A 22405-nucleotide genomic window follows, 5' to 3' on the forward strand; every position below is an offset into this window, starting at 1 on the left:
CCATGCCCACATCCCTCAGCGCCACATCCCCACGGCTCTGGAACACCTCCAGGATGGTGACCCCTCCACTCCACGGGCAGCCTTTATCACTGCCTGACCACTATTTTAGAAGAACAAGTCCTCTTCTCCAACCTGTCCCCGCTGCGTGAGCAGCCCCACGTGCTGAACTTCAGCTGATTGTTTTGGTGTGAAACACTCATTGGCAGGTGGGCCTTAAGTGGCTGAGCACCCAAGGTTAATAAACACACACTCTATCAGGTGGTGTTTATTTTAATGCCCATGGTAGTTTTGTAAGTATTTAACAAAACCCCAAATAATTTTATTGTTGTAACAACATGTGAGCAGTCAAATAAGGAATAGGGCAACCTGAGACTGAAATAAATGCCTGTAAACTTTCTGCCAAATATGCAAAACTGTAACAATAAAAGAAATACTGCAGTCCCTGTGCAGATATTTCAGCTGAAGCTGGTTGTGTCTGTCACATGTTCTTTTCCCCTCAAGAGTTATGTTTGGTATTTTACACCGAATTCTGGCAATATTTTTCCCGTGTTAATTGGAAACTGCCATTACTTCTGCAGTGTTTTGCTCTGCTTTCTGTATTTCTGATTTGCACTCAAGGCGGAAATATTTAATGGTGGAGAAAAAGCACCTAAAATGTTAAGGCACATCATGCCATACAGACAGCCCAGTGAGTCCCAACAAATGAAATCCTTGGGAGGACAGCATACCTCAAAGCCAACCTTCCAGCAAGTGTGTGCTGGCCTCCAGACATAGCAAACCTACAGTCCATAGGAAGGAAAACCCAGTCCTGCAACCTGCACGAGGACAAGGACAGCCATAGCAACAGCGTTGTGCCGTTCACCCCCAGACAGAGGTGAGCAGCCACGTTCATCACAGTGGGCTCGTTTTTTATTCAAGGGGTAAAAAATAGAAATAAATGCAAGTCAAAGAATGATTAAGGATGGAAAAGACCTCTAAGATCATCTAGCCCGACCATCATCTGCATAACAGGTCAGCATCAGGCTTTGGTTAATTAGGTACTGCTTCTCTTATGCGGCAGAGCTGGGGAACGTGCTTTGTAATGCAAAACTTCAGATTGTTATCGTGGGCCTTGCTAACATCACCATTAGTTACACCACTGCGGCACTGCGGGATCCCGTAGGCACGCAGGTAGGTGCACACAGCCAGCGGTGGCTCCTCGGCAAGGAGCCTCCCATTTCAGTATCACCTCCGTACACCTGTACTGTTTGCCACCGGGGGAGGAGATTGAATCATCAAAGCTTCGCCAAACCAGGTACGGCTCCTTAAACCGTTCGAGCATCTCCTCGGCAGTTCCCACGAACAACTCCAACGTTCGTAGTGCCGGCAGTAAGAGCACAGCGCATCCCAGCACTGCCTGCTCCGCCACCGGAGCGCACAGAGACCACGAAGTGTCCCTGCACGGGACACCTTCCCACAGCCCCCAAGGAAATGACGGGACTCGCTCCCATTCACCTTCCCGACGCCACTCCGTGCCGCAGCAGCGTGCGGGGACATCTAGCGACCGAAGGGAGCGGTGCAAGCCAACCTCGGGCCCGCCCACAGCTCCTCGGCTCGGTCAATTCAAGGGCAAAGTTAAGAATTTGAAAATTAAGAATAGCTGCTATCTCTCTTTTGCCATTCTTTCTTCGAGGTGTTTCCTACCCACCAAGACACCCGGGGCCACGTCCATTCAGCCACTGACCTTTGGGTTACACCTTATTAGGGAAAAAACGGAATCTTAGAATCACCACGGTTGGAAAAGACCTCCAAGATCATCCAGTCCAACCACCCGTCCACCACCAGTACTTCCCACTAAGCCTTGTTCCTTAGTACAACATCAGACATTTCCTGAGCCCTCAGGCAGCGACTCCACCACCTCCCTGTGCAGCCCATGCTAGCTCCTGACCCTCTTTTGGAGAAGTTTTTCCTGCTCTCACACCTGACCCTCCCCGGCACAGCTTGAGGCCATTCTCTCAGATTCAGTCACGACTTATGGGTGAGAAGAGGCCAACCAAGGTTGTAGAACCAAGCCAAAGTACTTTTGATTTCGCTCAACCAAAAGAGCTGCCAACCAAGACGTCTCTTCTTTGCACTGAACAACCAGAGCTCTGTACAAATTAAACGGACATTCGTGAGTTTTGTTTCTTTACACCCTTGTGCTTCAAATAAGGCAAAATGCAACATTCTACATCATTATCACATTTCTTTCTGCTCCACATCTATGAATACCCTCCTGGTTATAGCACTGGTAAGTAAGCCCCTATTTCTGACCTGCTGCATGTCTTACATTTCTTCTTTAATAACTCCATGAGCATGGCAGGCTCTTCCTATTAACTACATTACATCATCATTATCAAAGAGGAAAGGAAATTAATTTTGTTTTCCAAAGACTTGGCAATAAGTTGGTCCTTTACTTCATCAGACATCTGCTGTTTTTCTGCATGTGTCATTTGTGAAGCAGAGTTTTCCTTATGACTGGATTCTCACACTGGTTTGTCATGCGGCGGTGTTTACTGGGGAAATAAAGCGGGGCAGGATTTCTCATTTGCCCCATAAAAGAGTACAGCTAACTGAAAGCCAACACCACCCGCTGTACTGCAGTTCCAAATACTTTTCTGCTTTAAAATAAAGCTCACCAAAGACCATCATGCAAAAATAACCTCTCTTGGTCTTTGCTTGAAATTTATTACTGGTGCTGCAGCACTTTGTTTTAACAGATGGGACTTTATCTGCAAATTATGTGGGCAGGCCACAACTTCCCTCGGGAATGGAGGAGTGCTGGTATTTACCCGGGCTCTTATCTTTGCACTTGAAGCCATATCCTAACCACAAAACTCTATTTTCATTTATCGATATAGAAGACAAAGCACAGAGAATCTTCTGTTCTAAAGCACGCCGCATTCCTAACCTTTGTCTTCCTCTTGTATGTCATAGATAGCAGCTGTCAGATCTCTCACTCCAGAAAACTTCTCTTCACCTTTTTAAGGTTCAGTGCACTCTAATTTGTTTTCATGTTCGCCATATAATTTCATTAATGCTGGACAAATTTACATCACTTTTCAAAATATTCATTTTGCTAAGTAATTTGATGTGGTTTTGTTTGGAGCTTCTCCTCTACTTAACTGCATTGCAGTTTACCCCATAAATTCTACGTTAAAAGTCATAGAAGCACAACAAGTGCTTCTGAAGTACAACCACCAATGCATCAGGAACCAGAAGGTTTGGAGATCCCCCAGTGCTGTGTCCCCATTCCCTTTGCAGGGACCTGCAGGACCTGATCCTGTGATGAGTTCCACGTAAGCAACTCCCATTCATTACTTACCATGATGTCTTACATACGGCATTCTACATTCCATCTACTTTTCACACTTCATTTTGCATATTCTTTCTACACAGATGCTTTTATTGACTTTTTTCCCCAGCTATTAGAAATACCTCTAGGTTTACCCATTAATAAAAGCCATAACATGAATCTCAAAATAGATTGAAATATCTGACTGTATTGAACTACTGGATTTTTTCCTCTATAAAACCCACCTATTGGATCAATTAATTTAAGAATCATCATTCAGCCGAGGCTCTTTGTTAATAGAAAGATTCTCAATTAATTATCAGCTGCAAAACAGAAGTAGCCTACATCGCTGAAATCGTCCAACAAGTTGCTTGAGCACAGCTAAACACAACTTGTCCTAGTTCTGACTCCTCATGTGCTATTCCTCAGCCCTACACACAGCCCTGTTAAGCAGTGAGAGATCTCCACTCTACTCAGCAGGTATTGGATCAGAACTCGATCACCAAGGTTTGGTTCTTTTATCTCCAGAAATATTAGTCTCTATTCCATGGGGAATAAGCAAGAAAATGCAGAGAATAACTTAACATACATTCATAATGCAACACTATGAAAACCTGGTAGTGGTTCTACCCATTCATATGGGAATTTTCAGTGCTCCAGAACATCACAGAGTCATCGAATCACCAAGGTTGGAAAAGACCTCCAAGATCATCCAGTCCAACTACTCACCTCCCACCACCGTTTCCCCACTAAAACACATCCCTCAGTGCCACATCTGGATGTTTGCAGGCAGAGATAGAACCCAAATGGTATGGATCACTGTAAGGATAAGGGGTTTCTGGTAAAGAGCTAAAGTCATGTTTGGGGGCAGTAAATAATTGCCAGAAGTGTGACCAGTATGAGAACAGTGAAGCAAAAGCAAATTCCAATATCTTCAGTGAATATTACATTCAAATTCTGACATGTAAGGGTAGGAACTCATGTGAAACATGGGTCTGGATTTAAATCTTAAACATCTTGCCGTTAAACTTCAGGGTACGTTTGGGTCACAGCTCAATGCAGGTTTAGATCTCCATGGAATATCAGGTTTTTAAAGATACTTTTCCTTTTCAGACGTGACAGTTACAAAATCCTGGGCACAATAAACCATTTGACTTGGGGAAAAAAGGCTGAGCTATAAACTGAAACCAAAGTAGCTCAACTTGGGAGTGTCCCAGCTGCAGAAAACCCTTAATTTTAAAGCACTTTGATTGATCCCCAATCTCTTCAAATTACACCACAGTAAGGACTGTGCACCCTTCTGAAATCAGGCTATGCTTCAATTACTCCAACCGTGTATAAGTTTCATTGTTATTTGAAACATATGCAAAACACAGATACCAGTATTCTCTACAATTGATTAAATATCTGCCTCATTAAAGAACAAACGTACAGTATAAGAGGCCCTGCTGCGAGGGTTCACTTTGCATCAAGAATGCTAAACCTTGCCAGGGAATACTATTCTGGATCAATCCAGTTTAGCTGCACAACATCTGTATTTTAGCAGCTGGACACTCATACCACCAACACCCTCACTGAGGTTTTCACCAAATTTCTGCTGACAGAATAGAGACAAATTGAGTTCCGCACCCTAATTCCTCTCACCTGATTCACTCAAGCAGTCCAAACGAGCAAGGTGGTCAGAAATGGGCCTCAGGTACAACCCTGGAGCGAAAAGCTTCATCCCACAAACCAGCAGCGCTGACAACCAAATTTGGACCAGAGCATTTTGGAACGCTTTATGAGTTCAAAAGCGGCTTACAGAAACATGAAACCCAACAGACTGTTTGTCTGAGGGACCTTCACAACAATTACTGTTGATATTTAACCGTGAGGTCTGAAAAAATCCTTGTGCCAATTCATGAGGATCCCCAGTCTGTTGACCAAGAAGGATGTAGGTATGGCCAGTGCCATCTTAGCAAGGCTGCCAACTGCACGAGCAGTGCTCAGGAGTGCTGGCTGGGCCATTCTTTCCTGTCCTCCCTCCACAACCTGCCAAGACACCACCTGTCTGAACAGAAGAACAGAACTTCCTGGGGCATCCCAGCAAAAGTAATGTTGTGGATTTTAGTTGAGCTTGAAGAGATTGTTCCCAGCAACCTTCTTTACAGAGACTTAGGATGATATGTCCTGCAGCCCAAACAAACTGCTCCAGAGATGCTGGTCTACACCTGGCTGATATTTGTCACAGGACCTCATTTCTGGCACCACATACCCCATGGAAGACAACTCCAGGAACCTCAAGAAAAAAACAAAAACAGCAAGTTCTCCATAAGAAAAATTTTCACTGAGAGGCCAGTGAGGCCCTGGCACCGCTATCCAGAGAGCTGTGGGTGCCCCATCCCTGGAGGTGCCCAAGGCCATGCTGGTGGGGGCACCTGCCCATGGCAGGGAGTTGGAACTGGATAGGTTTTGAGGTCCCTTCTAACCCAAGGCATTCTATAATTCTGGGAAACACAGGCCATGCTCACCCAGTTCCCACCACCAAAGCAACATCTGAAGCCAACTGCCCACCCTTCATGTGCTCCTGAGTTACATCTGAAAAGGAGGAACCAATTACAGGTGGATTTATTTTTATCTGGGGGCAATATCCAGCCTCTGCGTCACAGGCTGAGCACCCTTGCAGTCAAAGAACTCTGTACCAAGAGCCTTTCAGTCCCGTATTGCTATGATTAGATGAGCAGCAGTACAGCTCCACACTACTGCTGCTGAATGGGCACTTCGTCAACAGGAAGATTTTTGTAGTTGTATCACAGAATCATTAAGGTTGGTTGGTCTTGGTGATCTTAGAGGTCTTCTCCATCAACCCACCCCCACCATGCCCACCAAGCCACATCCCTGGGTCTAAATCTATCAGGTTTAAATCAATCCCTTTCCAAAAAGGCACTTTAGCATGTGATTACCTTTAGAGACTTATGTTCCTCATCAAGCCAGGAGAATTAAGCATGTCCTTAATGACATAAGAATGACACAAACATGCTTAAGTATTTGAGAACAGCAAGTTTCTCAGAACCAACAGTGTCACACACTGAGTTGACAAAGGAATTGGTCACTTTTACTACAGGGAAAATTGGATGTGGTCTTTCTTAATGCTTTAAGTAAGAAATGCAAAATACAGTTTCCAGAACAAAGGCATTCTCGTGCATACAGGCAACCATCCTGGCTATATTCCCATACATCTTCCTTCTGAGCTCTAGGGGAACCTCTCTTGAGGTGTACCAGTGAGGTGAGTTGCTGCCCTTATAGCTGCAGGGACAAACATGAAACAGGCATTCTTGGAAGATCAGTTCTACACTTGGCACAAGGCTTGTTTTCTGAAATGCTGATGATTTGTCAGGGATTCGAAGCCTGATGAACAAGCCCCTTTAGGCCTGTTTGGAAAAAGATTAGGACATAGGCATTCCTATGGCCCTACTGGCTTTTCTTTTATCCTCTGTAAAGAAGTTATGAGAATGAATTTGTTCAGTTCAGATGGGGACTTGAGAGGATTTAGCTGCCAAACCCTAACAAGCCTCTCCTAAACATCTATGAACATCTGCAAAGATTCTGAGAGCCACACAGCTTGGCCAGACTGGGGATAAAACACTGCACTGGGATGCCAAGAGATCCTTCTGATATCAGAACAATTTCCACTTCCAGGTCAGGTTTCATGTCTTTGTCCAAAGTGTGATTTTTATAATATTTTCACTTTGAGCAACAACAACATGCATCTTTTTCCAATCTTTTTCCAATCTCAGCAACAAGGGAGTTGGTTTTAGCTATTGCTTAGAAAAAAAAGTGACAGAGATATAACCAACCAGTAACACAGCATTACAATGTAAAGCTCCAGATAGCACCGCCAATAGCATTATTTAATGTGCATAACTATCTAATGCTACAACATCCTCCAGATATTTTTAATACCTTCAGTAAGAGCATGATCCCCCAAAACATGCCATGTCACACAGTTATTTATCAAATAAGCATCTCAGCAGCTCACGGCTGAGATCAACTGGAGTAACTCCACAAAAACCATGTCAGTTTATTCTTACTAAGGCTACAACCATAGTATGCTTGAGCTATTTCTTCCCCAGAATGAATATGAAGGGCTGCACCAGACTATTCTTTATGAGCGCCCTTGACTTTTCCGTTCATTTCACAGAACCACAGATTGACTTTGGCTGGAAGGGACCTTGAAGATCATCCAGTTCCAATCCTCTGCCACAGGCAGGGTTGGCAACCCATAGATCAAGCTGTCCAGGGCCCCAGCCAACCCGACCTTGAACACCTCCAGGGCTGGGGCATTCACAGTTTTTCCTCTTACAGTAGGGCAAGCTACTAAATCAGTCAAAATACCTCAGCAGATATTCTTGCATCTGATTTGGCAGGACTTGTTGCACATGGGAAAAAGGGTTATCAAGCAAAAAAGACAAATACAAGACAGCTTACATCAACAGCATGTTGATTACTTTAACGTAAATTTCACACACTTACCAATATCTGGGCTCTGTTGTCTCAGTCACTGTTGACTTAACCACTGTGAGAGTAAGTTGCTGATGGTGGCCAGCTAACCTAGAAAAGAGGAGATTATCTGTGTAAAACATTGCCACCCACAGCATTGTAGGACAAGAGGCAATGATCTCAAGTTGCACAAGGGGAGATTCAGGTTGGATAGCAGGAAACATTTCTTCTCCAAAAGAGCAGAGATGCAGTGGCACAGCTGCCCAGGGGTGGTGGGGTCACCGTGTCTGGAAGTGTTCAGGAACAGTGGAGATGTGGCACTGGGGGATGTGGGCAGGGTGGGGCGGTCAGGGCTGGAGGTCTTTTCCAACATTAGTGACTCTAGGATTCTAGAAGGATGCTCCCAGCAGGCTGGTGGGATTAACTGAGGCACAGCCCATAACAGAGGCAGGGCACTGCGTGCTTTCCTCTGGGCACTTCCAGATACGAAGTTTCCATGAAGCACCAATGAAATCTGACAGTCACTTTGTGGCAGTTGGAATTACACTCTAGCTGGGAAGCATCACACAGGAAACTGCACAGTAGCGTTTTTTTTCCTGTCCTATTTCAGCTATTTTTTTTAGTATCTATTTCTCCTTTTTTCCTGCCCTGAATTTCTGGGTTGCAATACAAATTTGAAGACCAAGAAGTACGTGAATATGCCAGGAAAGTATTAAAAGCTTATTAAATCTGCTGGCAAAGTGATCAGTGCTTTCCCCCTTCCTGAATATGTCAAGACAAGGTAACCATTTCCAACACATTTCCAGCAGAAAATAAGGATTTCCAATCAATAAAATGATATAAAAAGAAAATAGAATTTCAGCACAAAATATAACTCTTTGGGGATTTAGTCAGAAATTTCCATACAAGTAGATATTTTCTATATACACAACAAATTTTAAAAAATAAAAATTAAAAAACACTACAGCAGATTTACATCCAACTTTAACTTAATGGCTGTTGTTTAATGCAGCCTTTTATTTTAACAGCTCTTTTCTTTTCAGCAAGTCCTTGAGGGCCACAAAGAACAGCACAGCACCTCTGTGACTCCTTGCATAGCAACACAGAGTGATCCTGGAGGGCAGCCAGTGGGCCAGGTGGATAGATGAGGGCTGTAATGATTCCTTAAGGATCTGTGGGTTTATTTGGGGGATTTCTGCCCATTGGCCTCCAAAGGATACTCCTGAGTGCACCTCCACCACCCAGAATGCATGCACAGGAAGGTGTAATCCTTCAGGATAGATGCACACAAAGGAAGATGAGGCAGATAACGCAGTGCTATTAAGCATGCCTCTCATTCACTTAGCAATGGTCTTCTAAAAAATGATATAATTATTTGTAATGCTTCATTAGAAACTAGCCCTTGTGGGGAGGAATACAGCTGAGGGAAGTCTAGCAAAGGCAGATGTTACTACTAAACATTAAATCACTGTGTGTTACAAAGGCTTTTTTTTTTTTTTAAAGGGATTTTCTTTCCCTTTTTAAATTGACTTTGCAACCCAATTAATTTGTTTTTACTTTATGTATCAGCCCAAGTATAAGATCCCTCCCTCTCTTGTCTTCACTGCTTTAGCCAGCAGCAAAGTCCTGCACCCATGGCCACACATGGGGCAGGGCTTCACATCACAAGGCCCCAGCACCGAGCTGTGGAAAAAAGTCTTTCAGCAGCAGGAGCAGCATCTGGCTTCTTGGCATGCTCCACACACAGTTGTGCTGACAGATCTAGAGTTGCCTTTTACAGTGTCATACAGGCAGGCTGCTAATGGGATGTCCTTCCCCACTTGTCCTCCTCCGTGTCGTTTTTCTTCTTGGACTCACATTTAGCCACAACGAGGCTGCAAGCATTCACCCCTACAGATGGGCCTATCCCTTCCTTCTGCTTCACAGCAAACTCAGCCAAACATCCATACTGAGGCAGCATCTACACATCCCTGTACAGGATTTCCTTAGCAGGGTTCTGATACACATCCAAAACCCAGCCCAACAAAGCAACGGGCTGTCTCTGACACTCTCCTACCAGAGGACCTTAATTCCAGCCCAGCATCACAGCCACCTCATTAAACAGACAGCGGGGGTTCCAAGAAACTGTTGTGTCCTGCCCCAGCACTCCAGTTTGTCACTATCTCCATGTGAATCAACACCATTTCATATTATTTTCACAGATCTCCAGTGTGTGAACCTGGGAGATAACTGGTGAACGTGAATCCCAAAGCTAAAGCTGCAGAAATAAAGTATTCCTCTTATACTCGTTTCAGCATTCACCATACCAAATACACAAAGCATCACTCCTTCCTGTGTGGAGGGAACCACTCTACTGAGTGAGCTCGCTTTCTTAATGTCACATTAATGAAAGTCAGCACTGGAAAGCAATTTACTCTAGATCCATTTATGTTAGCTTAATGAAATATCAAACACTACTTTCTAAACAGATTTGGTGTAGTTCACCCGAGTCTGATCATCTGGTTGAAAAGGATTTTTCTAAGAGTTTTCATGATATTCCTGCACTACGCCTGTGCGCATTTCTGGGCTCTCCAATTCCAAAGAAGCAGGGATCTCCTTGAAGGAATCCAGCAGAGGGCCACAGAGATGATGAAGGGCCTGGAGCACCTCCAGTATGAAGAAAGGCTGAGTGACCTGGGTCTGTTCAGTCTGGGGAAAAAAATGCTGAGAGAAGATCTGATAAACATTTATGAATCTCTAAAGGGAGGTGGGAGGCAAGTGGAGAAGGTCAAATTCTTCTCAGTGGTACACAGCTATAGGACAAGGAGCAATGGCCTAAAACTTCCGTTATGCTCACAGAGAAGCAAAATTACTTCAGACAGGTTCTTAGCAATACCAGGAAAATATTCAGAGGTAAGCCAACAATCACATATAGAAAAGAGCTGAACTCACCCTACTGGTGAAGGGGATCTCCAGCTATGCAGCTCTCCTTCCCAAGAAGCAGCCCAAGTCCAAGAGATCTCCTCCCGTGGCTGGCCCTTATATGAGCCCAGCAGGGGCTCTACTCTGGGTCCAGCCCCTCTGGTCCCCTAGGGAGCACAGGTGCAAACAAGGTGCCTCTGCACCCTGGGCCAGCTGCACTCCCGCACCAGGTGCTCCATCAGCAGTTCAAGCCGTGACCTCACAGTGACCCAATACTGAACAAAGGAAGTTCCATACTAATATGCAGAAGAACTTCTCTATGGTCAGGGAGATGAAGCTCTGGAACAGCCCAGAGAGGTGGTGAAGTCTCCTATGGAAACATTCAGGAGCCAGCTGGACACCAACCTGTGCAACATACTGTAGGGACCTGCTTTGCAGGAGGTTGGACTCAGTGATCTCTTGATGTCCCTTCCAGCAGAATCCCTGTGATTCTGTGATATGTTAGTATAACTACCTCTAGAAGAAAAAAGTCCAGTTGCAAAAAGACTACAGATTTCCTGATGCAAACTCTTCAGCCTATCTTGCTGAAAAGTAGCATGAAGCAACTTGCATGGGGCAAGAATCTGGTCAGCCATTCACAGGTGAATGACCATAACTCCCCAGCATCTGAAACCATTTTTCTGCAAGAAGTCAAGCAAGAAGATCTCAGCAGATTGCAATGAGTACCTTACAGGCTCAATCCTGCAAGATAAAAAGCATGCTGGCCATTTTCCAGCAAGGAACTTGAGCATGTGCTTATCTTTAAGCTTACGAGCAGTCACACTGAAGTCCCATGCTTCATGCCTGAAATTAAACATTAACTCAAGTATTTTGCTGGACTGGGGCCAATGCAATTTAAAAAGTGGCAGCTCCAAAAGCAGGGTTGCTTGGGGAACAGTTACTCAGGTGCACCTCGTATGAGCTCAGCCTACAGTTGCAGGAAGGGATGAAAGTGCTGTTGCCTTTCCAGTAAACTCCAGGCCTGTCAGTCTTTCATTTAACCCATGATGGAAATCAGAGCAAACTCATGGCTATGGGCAACCCATCGTGGCAACTGACTGCCTCTGTGACACGCAGTGAGTGGGATTCGTAACCCAAATGCATTTGTATCTTATACAAATAGCCTTGCAAAATGTAACACAGATGCAGCTTTATCTCAGCCACATAAAGATGGACGAGGTTCTAAAAAGTGGGGGTTAGATTATTTGTTGCAGTCCGTAACAGAACCTTTTGCAGCATCAATCTGCAACTTCTCCCAGTGAAGTAAATCAAAGAGAGGAAGCAGAGGCAGGAATCAGAAAGAATTAAGCACTGCAAAGTTAAGCTGTTCTGTTTCACACGTGAAATTTGGTATAAAATACTTCCCTATAAATAGTCGTCAATAAACACAACTGCTGCAAATGTATTTGGTAAATGTTGAGGTCAAAGGCCTCAACTGTTTATTGCCTTGTAAACTCAAAGGCAAGTAAATTTATTGCCTGAACGAGCTTCAGAGTATCGGCCATCATAAAAACTCTGCATCCGAGGCACAAAATAGCCCATCAGCTCACACCACAGCCATTCCACACGTAGCTCCAGGGCCACCATGTGCAGCATAATTCAAAGAACCAGAAAGTATGTTGTTGCCACGCTGAATATCCACTGCCATGGGCTATGGCAGAGCTGTCTGTCATTGCTATTAGAACCACCACTTGGAGAAATTATACGCTTTTGTGCTTTTAAAAGCAATTTGCTTGCAGCACTTTTGTAGCACCACATTTGCTTGGCATCATAGAATCATAGAATCATATGATGGCTTGGGTTGGAAGGGACCTCAAGGATCACAAAGCTCCAACCCCCACCACAGGCAGGGCCACCAACCTCCACATCTCACAGCAGCCCAGGCTGCCCAGGGCCCCATCCAACCTGGCCTTGAACACCTCCAGGGATGGACGGGGCATCCACAGCCTCTCTGGACAGCTGTTCCAGCACCTCACCACTCTCACAGCAAACAACTTCCCCCTGACATCCAACTGAAATCTGCCCTCCTTCAACTGCAGTGTTGCATTTTTAAATCTCCAGCTGAAACGGGAGGAGCACTGGACCCAGTGCTGCACAAATGCATACTATGCAGCACTATTTATCCGTGCTGTGAGAAGACTCTGAAAGTTTATTAGATTTTGGTCTTACAGATAAAAGAACTTTGTTTTAACCACATACTGTTCTTTCCTAGTGTCTTAGTTTCAGCTGGGATGGAATTGTTTTCTTCAGAGAGCCTGGTACGATGCTATGCTTTGGTTCTAGGAGAAGAACCATGTTGATAACACACCAATGTTTATAGTTGCTGCTAGGCAATGTTGCGCAGAGCCAAAGGGGGGAAGCAAGTGGATGACTGTGTTTAACATGCTGGGTTGAACCACAGCAGTCAGTTTGGCACCAACATGGGGCTCAGAGGGTTGAGACAACAGCATTTCTGACCGGACTGCATTAACAGTCCACAGAGTGTTAGCACAGTCACCATGTTAACTTTTTGCCTATTCGTTATGGAGCTCTTTGAGATTTTTCTCATGGAACCATACTGTGTAGCACCTTGCTTGCTGCTTATTTTCCCTGCCATGTTTGTCATCTCAGGGGTTGGATTAAGGTGTTTATTTTGCTATGCTTTGTGGCATATTATGACAAAATTGGCAGCTGAGAAACTGCTGTTTCATGTGTATTCAGCTTTGCAATCATCTTTGGGCTATGAAAGCCATAATGTCAATACTATTAGTAATTATACCCTACACTTTCTCTCCTCGAGGAGTCCAGTTATGGAGGAGATAGGGGAGGATGCTTTCCAGCTGTCTCTGAGCCTTCCTTTCACTTTTCTTTCCTTCCACAGAGCTCTGAAGGGGAAGGGGAAATACAGTCCAATTTGCCACAAGGGGAAAACAAACGCTTAAAAATGCACCAATATTAAATATTAAATGCTTTTATTATGCCTATCCCGTTGATCTGTTTAGTAAAATTATGGGATTAACAAATACGTGATACTGTGTTACCCACCAGCACACTTTCACTCAAGAAACTGCACAGCCATGAATTTTCTCTGCATAACATGGAATATGAATGGGGTACTTTTCTTAATCATTCTTCTGAGTGTTCATAGGATGGAAATTAGACCTTAATACAGCTAGAGGGGCTGCGGGAGGGACACTTTAAAGGTTGCAATGCCACGTGTGTCAGTACCAAGAGCTCAGCAACATCCGCTTTAATTCATTGTCGGAACTGCTTACTAACTGGAGTCGAGGTGTTATTCCTCCATGAGAGGGGAAACACCTTTAATTGATGCCAGTGCATCTCCCTTATGGCAAACGGGCACTCACAAGACACCACGAAAACCAGTTTAGCAGTGGTGGTAGAAATGGGGGCTGGGATTTTTCTACAGTGCCCATTTAGAGGTCAGCACAGTGCTTGGCCTACAGGGCCTCAGTTCACACAAGGCTTCAAAATGTTAGTGGAACACACACGTATGGAAAGACTGCTATTTCCAAAATCTACACCATCCTTCTTACAAAGGAAATACACCACTTTAGTGCCATGTTTTCTAGGGCAATGCAGATCTGTAACAGTGCCCACCAGACAGTGTTAGAAAGGCACTATTTAAAAGCAGCTGCCCTTTAGCTATGGTATTTTGGGGTGGCTTTCGCAGAAGCTGGAGTCAGTTGGTCTTTCAGAAAGAAGTAAAGCCCCTCATGACAAATCCATGAAGAAACTTTTCACATCCATGTTTGGCTTTTGGTTGTATCAGCAAGCAAGCTTAAAGCACTGCTACGGACAGGCTATGCAGAGAGGCTCTTGGTGCATGCTCACCAACATCAAAACACAGCAACAGCCTTACGAACTCTGAAAATCCTTACGTATTCATCCCTAAGAGCAACACCTTGAGATCCCCGCTGTGCAGGCAGCTCTACTGAAGCCATTTCCCTTCATGTCAGATATGTTTTTGGATGTTTGGCAAGGAATCCCGTTAGTATTTTTGTGAAGGAAACCCTCAGATTCCACAGCACGTCCTTGAAAACAGCGGTGCAAGGTAAGCCTTTGGAATTTTAACACTTGCAACCCAATTTCAACTCGCCTTATGTTACAAGGAAATGGCTTGAAAGCTGATTTCGGTCTGGACTCAAGAGAGCATTTGCTCAGTGAAAGCCAGTATTCAGTGTAACACCACTGCATACATGGGCACGGGATGCCCAGCTGGAATCCAGCATTAAGCTCAGGATGAAGGTGTGCTGGTGTTGCTTGGCAGGGAACCTGCTTTGATTGCTTTTGGCTCTGGCAGAGAACATGGGTTTCTAGTTGGTGAGTTCTGAAAACAAAGGCCTTTCCTGATACAGAAATGAGATAAAAGCAGCCCCTTCTCAAACTGTGCTTTGAGCAGTCGTGTATCAATGCCACAATAAGAATCAACAAGCCATACGCAGGAGATGAATAGCGGCTAAGCACAAATGGGCACAGCGTTCCTTGCTTCTGTTCCCCACACGTACTTCTGGAGGAGGCTTCAATGCGTGGGGCTCAGCTGGCAGAGGCACTTTGGTTGAGTTCTCCCCACCGGTGCTCCTGCACAGGTACCAGCTCCCCCTGGAGAGTGCAGGCACACAGGTAAGAAACAGATTTGCTTCATTGCAACATCTTAAAAAATGTAAAGATGCTAAAAAGCCAACTGTAAACTGATCTCCAGCCAAAGTACACATTAATTATACAGCTTAAGTCAGGCGGATGCTCAAGGAAAAGAGAGATAATGTTACACCCAGCTGGATACTTTGTAGTTAGCACAAACGTAATATAAAGCGTACCAGAGTTTGTCAAGTGTCTGTCTGGATTTTCAGTTTTCATTAGTACTATAATTAAAACCACATTTTCAGCTATATTACCTATAACAAGAAAGGAATGAGAAATGAGGTTGTCAAGGTCAGTCTCTCTCTGCTCTTTACGCTGAGTATCTGCAGGCCACAGGTTGTTGAATTTGGTGTAAACCAGAGTAATCAGATGGAATGTCACGTTACAACCAAACCTTTGTGGCTGAACAGACAAACCTGTGAGGTCACTTCCTTTTCATCGCCAGCGGAGCGTATTTATCTACAGCAATATACGTCAGGAAGACGGGCAGGCAGATGACAGACAGGCTGGCAGATATGTGGGAATACCAGCACCCTGAACACGGCTACGACGGAGCTGATGCACAGAAACATTCCTTTTCAGAAAGCTTGCTTGAGCTTATGCTGTCATAGCCTTTCCCATTTATAACTGACACCACCATAAATGCTTTTTATGTCCTTTCTATTGCTTGTCACAGAAGACGCAGCAAAGATGAAGCCAATAGGAAGACTGGATAATTTGGATGAGAATAAGCTAACAAGGTTAAGACCCAGTTTTAGCACTTTGAGGGAGCTAACAAGTTTGCAGGAGACCTGCACACCAAAGCGTCCAGCTATCTGACAGCAGGCTTCCCACCAAGGGGACATACTGATCCCATCAGCAGTGGGTGCCTTAATTAGGTATCAGTGGTGAAAAGTGGCATCGCTTCATTGGAGGCAGAAGAGGTCAACATTTTACTAAGGATCTGGCCCACACATTTAATTACTAAACATGTAACTCATTAATATTCAAGTGCCTGGGACAGATGAGGTACCAAGGAATGGGGCTCCCAAGATGAGTCAATGGTCTAGAAAGCAAATCTGGTTTTAGCTTTCAGGAGAGGCTGGGGGGAGGGGGAAAAGGGGAATAGAAAAGAACAAACCAAGGCAACTGATAAGTATTAAATATAAATGGCTAGTTTATCTGTGATAATAAAAATAGGGGTTTAGTTGGAGTAAAAAAAACCAACAACACAACACCAAAAACAAAATGACCTGCTTCAAAGGAGTGAACCGACTGCAAAACTGAAAGACTTCAAGATGATACCCCAGGAGATAACATTCTAAGAATAAAGTGCAAGAGCTCGTATAAAATACAAAAGGTGTGTTGTAAGGAAGGATCAGGAGGGCAGACTTTGAGCTCCATCTCGTCATAAATCAAAAGCTTGTTCTCCGTCATTCTTGTCTATGAGGTCAGCTTTGATTCCCAAGCTGCAATTCCCAAAGGATGGACGCATTTCTATCGGCAAGGATGTGTCTTTCTTCCCCCAGGCTGGATCTGCCAGCCCTGCTGTCACCATGGACTGTCATTATCTCAATCTCTTTACTGCCCAGGATTGTTCCATCCCGGAGCCACGGGGCGCTACCGCAGGACCTGGAGAGGAAAACCCATTGGAACGCAAAGGGCATTTGCGGTGCATTACTTCACAAAGCAGTTTATCGTGACAGGCCATCTGCAAGAGCTCAGCCATTGTTAGTGGCCAAACGATTTAGCACTCTGGTCACACAGTAACAGGGGAAGAATACAAAACGTGATGCAAAATAAAAACAATGGGTAAAAATATCAACAACCCACAAAATCCACCACTAAGTAAACAGCAAAAAGTGTAACTATCTGCCCCTGTCATTGGCTTCACATCTCTTTCTGTCTGGGTAACTTAAGCACTAATCTTTTAGCTTTTACACATGCAGTAAGCTAAAAGAGGGGAGATTAAATTGGGTGTAAGTTTTTCACAACAGGGGTAGCGAGATGCTGGCACAGGCTGCCCAGAGAGGCGGTGCTGCCCCATCCCTGCACACAGCCGAGGTCAGGGGATGGGCTGTGAGCACTGATGGAGCTGTGGGTGTCCCTGTGCACTGCAGGCAGTGGGACCAGAGGGCCTTGAAGGGCTCCTTTTAATTCATACAACTCTATGGTTCGATGATTTCATGAATTAAAAAGTTTTAATATTAATTCAGTTCTATCAGACTTTTTATATTACACAGTGCATTCTGTAATTTGCTCCATTAGCACTGAATGGTTTTACTTCGTAATTCTCACTTAATCCAGAGAAACACTGCTGTGTGGCATAAAACCTGGTAGTCACTGCAAGCATCTTTAACAAAGATAGCATTTACAGAGAATAATGCGGACATTTGATCCTACGGGCTTCTGCAGATAAAAACCTTCGTTCCTCCGGCAGTAACTCAGACGAGCGAGGCAGAAGGGGCACGAAGCCTGGATTTTGAAGACAAGCCCGCCCTCTATTGCTTAGCAGACGGTAATACTGGGGACGGTCACCCCGACCTGTCTGAAGTCTTTGTACAACCAAGAAGAGCTTCCATAGATCCGAGCCCAGGAAAGCTCTGCAAAATTCTGTGGCACAGTAATTTGGTGCTGGAGAGTCACGGAGCGATCAGCAGAACCCACTCACCATTTAACAGCCCCGTATGGCCAGTGCACAAAGCCAGTGGAGAATGGAGGCTGACAGCGGACCAGCATGGCCTGAACGAAGTCACACCTCCACTGAGTGCTGCTGTGCCAGATATGTCAGAACTCCAGTAGGAACTGGAGTCAAAAGCAGCCAAATGGTATGCCAGCACTGACGCTGCCAGTGCATTCTTCTCCATTCCTTTGGCCACTGAATGCAGGCCACAGTTTGCTTTTACTTTGAGGAGTATTCAGTATACCTGGAACTGTTTGCCTCAGGGGTGGAAACCAGCCCGACCGTTTGCCATGGGTTGATCCAAACCACATTGGAACAGGGCTCCTGAACACCTGCAGTACATCGATGATATCGTTGTGTGAGATGATACAGCAGAGGAAGTTTTTAAGAAAGGAGAGCAAATAATTCTTCTGCAAGCTGGTTTCGCTATTAAGTGAAACAAAGTGTAGGAACCTGCCCAGGAGATTCAGTTCCTAGGAGTAAAATGGCAAGATGGGTGTTGTCGCATCCCAGCAGATGTGATTGACAAAATCACTGCTGTCTCCACCCACTAGCAAGAGAGAGAGACAGTCTTTTCTGGATGTAGTGGGCTTTTGGAGAATGCATGTTCCAAACTACAGCCTTATTGTAAGCCCCCTTTATCAGGTGACACAGAAGAATGATTTTATGTGGGGCCCTGAGCAGCAGCAGCAGGCTTTTGAACAGATTAAAAGGAGATAGCCTGTGCTGTGGCCCTGGGGCCAGTATGGATGGGACAGGATGTAAAGAACATCCTCTACACTGCTGCTGGAGAGAAAGGTCCCACTTGGAGTCTGAGGCAAAGAGCCTCAGGAGAGACCCGAGGCCGACCCCTGGGATTCTGGAGCCAAGCGTACAGGGGGTCAGAAGAGGGCTACACTCCAACTGAGAAGGAGATCCTAGCCGTGTGTGAGGAGGTTCGGGCTGAAGTAATTGGTACTGAAACACAGCTCCTTCTGGCACCTCGACTGCCAGTGCTGAACTGCTGCTGAACACGTCCCTCAGTACAACAGCCCAACGTTCCCTGAACACCTCCAGGCACGGTGACTCCACCACCTCCCTGTGCAGCCGGTTCCAGCACCCGACTGCTCTTTGGAAGAAGAAATGTTTCCTAATATTAACCTGACCCTCCCCTGGCACAACTTGAGGCTGTTCCCTCTGTGCTGTTGCTGTTACCTGGGAGCAGAGGCCAACCCCCACGTCAGCACATCCTCCTTTCAGGCTGTCAGAGGGCTATAAAGTCTCCCCTGAGCCCCTTTTCCACACTGACCCATCCCAGCTTCCTCAGCTGTTCTCCCAGATGTGTGCTCCAGGGCCCTCACAGCTCCGTTCCCTTCTCTGCACACACTCCAGTGCCTCACTATCTGTCTGTCTGGCAGTGAGGGGCTCAACACCAAACCCTCTAGACTCAACATATTGCAACAGGTCACCCCCATCTGCAAACAGACTAGGGGGAATAAATACAAACCTCTCCTGGGCGGCTCTGCGGCCCCCTGACCGCTGGGCCAGGAGAGACTGGGAGAGGATTTGAGCCGGAACTGCCACACACCCATTGGAAATTGTTCCATTCCCTTCTCCTGAGCAGTGCTGTGGCAGCAGCCAGAAAGCCTGCATTGCTAAGTGCAGGTAAATTCCTGTGTCTTCAGCCACATCTGCAGCGTAAGCTAGACGTAGGAAAACTTGTGTGCTTTTTGGCTGCAGTGTGCATACCTTCTCATGGAAATGCTTACAGACTTCATTCTTTTTTGTGTCACCTTCAGTGGGTGCTGTCACTGAAGAGTGCTGTACTCTAAGTGTAGAGGCATACAGGTGAGCATCTGCAGTCCTGTGAGCCACGTCACTCTTCTGCATCACATTTCTGTCCCGGGGAGATGCTTCATGTACAAAAACCAAGGGAACAACCAGCTTCTGTTGGTCTTTGAACATCTACGGCACCCATGAGAGAATGGCAAATATTCTGTGTTTCCAAAGCAAGGTTCCGATGAGAGAAGTAGAGCAAAAGGAGGGAGAATGTTTACAATTAAGCATCTTTTATTGTATCCCACTTAGCCAAGATAGATTACTATTAGTAATTAAAGAAATGTCCTTTTGCTGTCAGGTTTTCTGTTTTCTTTTCCTATAATTACTGTAAAGATCTGCAAAGAGGCATACTTTATAAGTTTTCTTTCTAGAGCCATTTTTCTGGTAGCTCAGTCATTGCACTGGTCGTATCTACACATCTGCCTGGCTAACTGGTGTGCAACTTGCTGGCATTACCTTCACTGCACCTTATCCCCATTTCTTGTTTTCTTTTATTTAATGGAATGCATACACCCTTTTTCTGGGAGAAAACTGTACTTTTAATTTTCCAGGCTTTTATGTCTTCCAGTTTGTCCTTCAGATTTTTTGAGACCTTAAATCAATTGCTTGTATGGCTGAAAAGAAACCCACAGGTTTTTTTGTCAGGGTGGGGAGGGCAGAAGTAAATATACCCATATTTAACATGTATGTGCATGTCTGTACATGCAGGATGGTTTATTACTGGCTTCAGAATTTCCTAGTGGGGAAAGTTCTCTATTCCTCTCCCTTTGCTCATTGAGCTCTCAAAGCTTTTGGCCTTGCTTACAATGCCTGTGCGTGCCTTCTACTGGAAGAAATCTCTGCAGCATTACTCAATTTCCTAAAGATAAGGAGCTCCTCTCCCACACAAAAAGGCTTCTGCATTCTGATGCAATTTTGCGTAATGCTCATTTGCACACTTTCAACATCAGCCCACATTAATACCCAGTCCAGGAAATTCATCTATTCAGCTTTATAGTCACAAGAAATCAGTGGGACTACTCAGGTACCTTGGCATATGCTTACTGACCAGTAACACTAGAACACAAAGTGGGCTAGAGACCAACTGTCAAATGAGGTTCAGCAAGAGGACATCCAAGACCTTCCTGCCAGTGGAGAAAGAAGAGGCCTATGCAGAAGGCAGTGCATTGTTCCACCTGTGTGGCCATCTGAAGCAGGTGAGCATGGCCTTCAGCTGAGGGGAGTCCTACCCTGCAGGACTACCCCCCAGTTTCTCTTAGTGGCATTTAGTGCTGTTTCCATGCTGTTTTGGTACTCCAAACAGTCTCCAAGATCTGTGCAGTACTCTAAACACAGTATTGATGGGACCTTGTACATACGGAGTGTGTTTTGCAGGATGACTCCTTGCTCCTTCAGGCTTCATTGGCATCAAAACAGAGCAGAAGCTGCTATTTCAGACAACAAAAACAATCATGGCAAAGGCATGCAAAAGCATCAGATGTTTTACCCTCATTCCTGGCCTTGGATATCAAAAGTGCAAACCATTACTGGCTTTAATTTTTACAACCTGACAAGGCTCAGACACAGCTGCCACCCTTCAGGTGTGACCCTGAGCTAAAGAACCTGCACTTTTTACCTCCAAACCAAACACTAGCCCTGCAACAGTCAGCTCTCATCCTTATGCAGCTGCTGCTCCACCTGTATGCAGCACCAGTAAATATCCAAGAAAATCAATTAACTGCCCTACTATTTCTTGTTAGCTTAAGTTCTCTGTAGGTAGCCAGAGTGATTTTTTCTTCCTTACATAATCAACCTCTCCTCTTCTTTAGGGAACAAAGCAATAGCAAATTAGACATACTCCATAGGAAGCTCTCCTGGGGCCCAGCATGTTATTAAAAAAAAAAAAGCCTTGCTTTGCTCTGTTAAAGCTGTTTATTTATCTCCTGTGAACACCTACAGCTTTCTCAACTACACTCTTAGAGATCGCAGCCTCCTCTTGCTAGAAAAGAGGAACTACACTCACCAAACATCTTACAGACCTACTGCGCTTTCCCAAAAGGAAAAAGTGCCAAGGCTTCGGCAGGTAACTAGAGTGAAACAGGTCTCCTGGCTTAAGGAAAAGCTTCACAGGTGTCACCACCCACGAGAACAGAGGAACCACACAGCTCTCCCACCACCCTCCCCACCAGCCAATAGCAGCAGCACCTACTCCGCACACCGCCGCCCTAAAGCACCACACACCAGGAGCCACTACATCCACAGCACCGCAGACTGAGCTCAACCCACCAGCAGCAGCATGGCAGAAGCACTACCTAACCGGAAGCAGCTCTCTACTACTTCACTTCCGCTCAGCTCCGCCATTTCCGTCCCGCGCCCTCTGACGTCACGCAGCCCCGCAGCCAATCATCGCGAGGGGGTTCCAACTCAAATCCTCTCCTAGGCGCTACGCGCGCTCTGTGAGTGGCGCGGGGCGGGGCGGGGCTGGAGCGCTACTACAGCGGGACGGGGATCCGGGAGCCGGGCCGTGACGGGACGGCCCGCCGCCTCCCGCCGCGATGATCGCCACTCCCCGCCGC

At 45.5% G+C, this 22405-nt stretch overlaps 1 long non-coding RNA gene across 1 annotated transcript in view; it reads right to left on the reverse strand.

The window, feature by feature from the left end:
• LOC116216707 overlaps positions 1 to 12514 on the reverse strand; it is a 118799-nt gene extending 106285 nt beyond the window's left edge. The window contains exons 1-2 of the long non-coding RNA XR_004160015.1: positions 10724 to 12514; positions 7826 to 7903 (exon numbers count right to left, since the gene is read on the reverse strand). This is a non-coding gene — a long non-coding RNA (uncharacterized LOC116216707). The remainder of the gene's footprint in view (positions 1 to 7825; positions 7904 to 10723) is intronic.
• Positions 12515 to 22405: the final 9891 nt, after the last annotated feature.

The sequence above is a fragment of the Meleagris gallopavo genome, chromosome 5 (genome assembly GCF_000146605.3).
Source record: "Meleagris gallopavo isolate NT-WF06-2002-E0010 breed Aviagen turkey brand Nicholas breeding stock chromosome 5, Turkey_5.1, whole genome shotgun sequence".
Taxonomy (NCBI): Eukaryota; Metazoa; Chordata; class Aves; order Galliformes; family Phasianidae; genus Meleagris; species Meleagris gallopavo.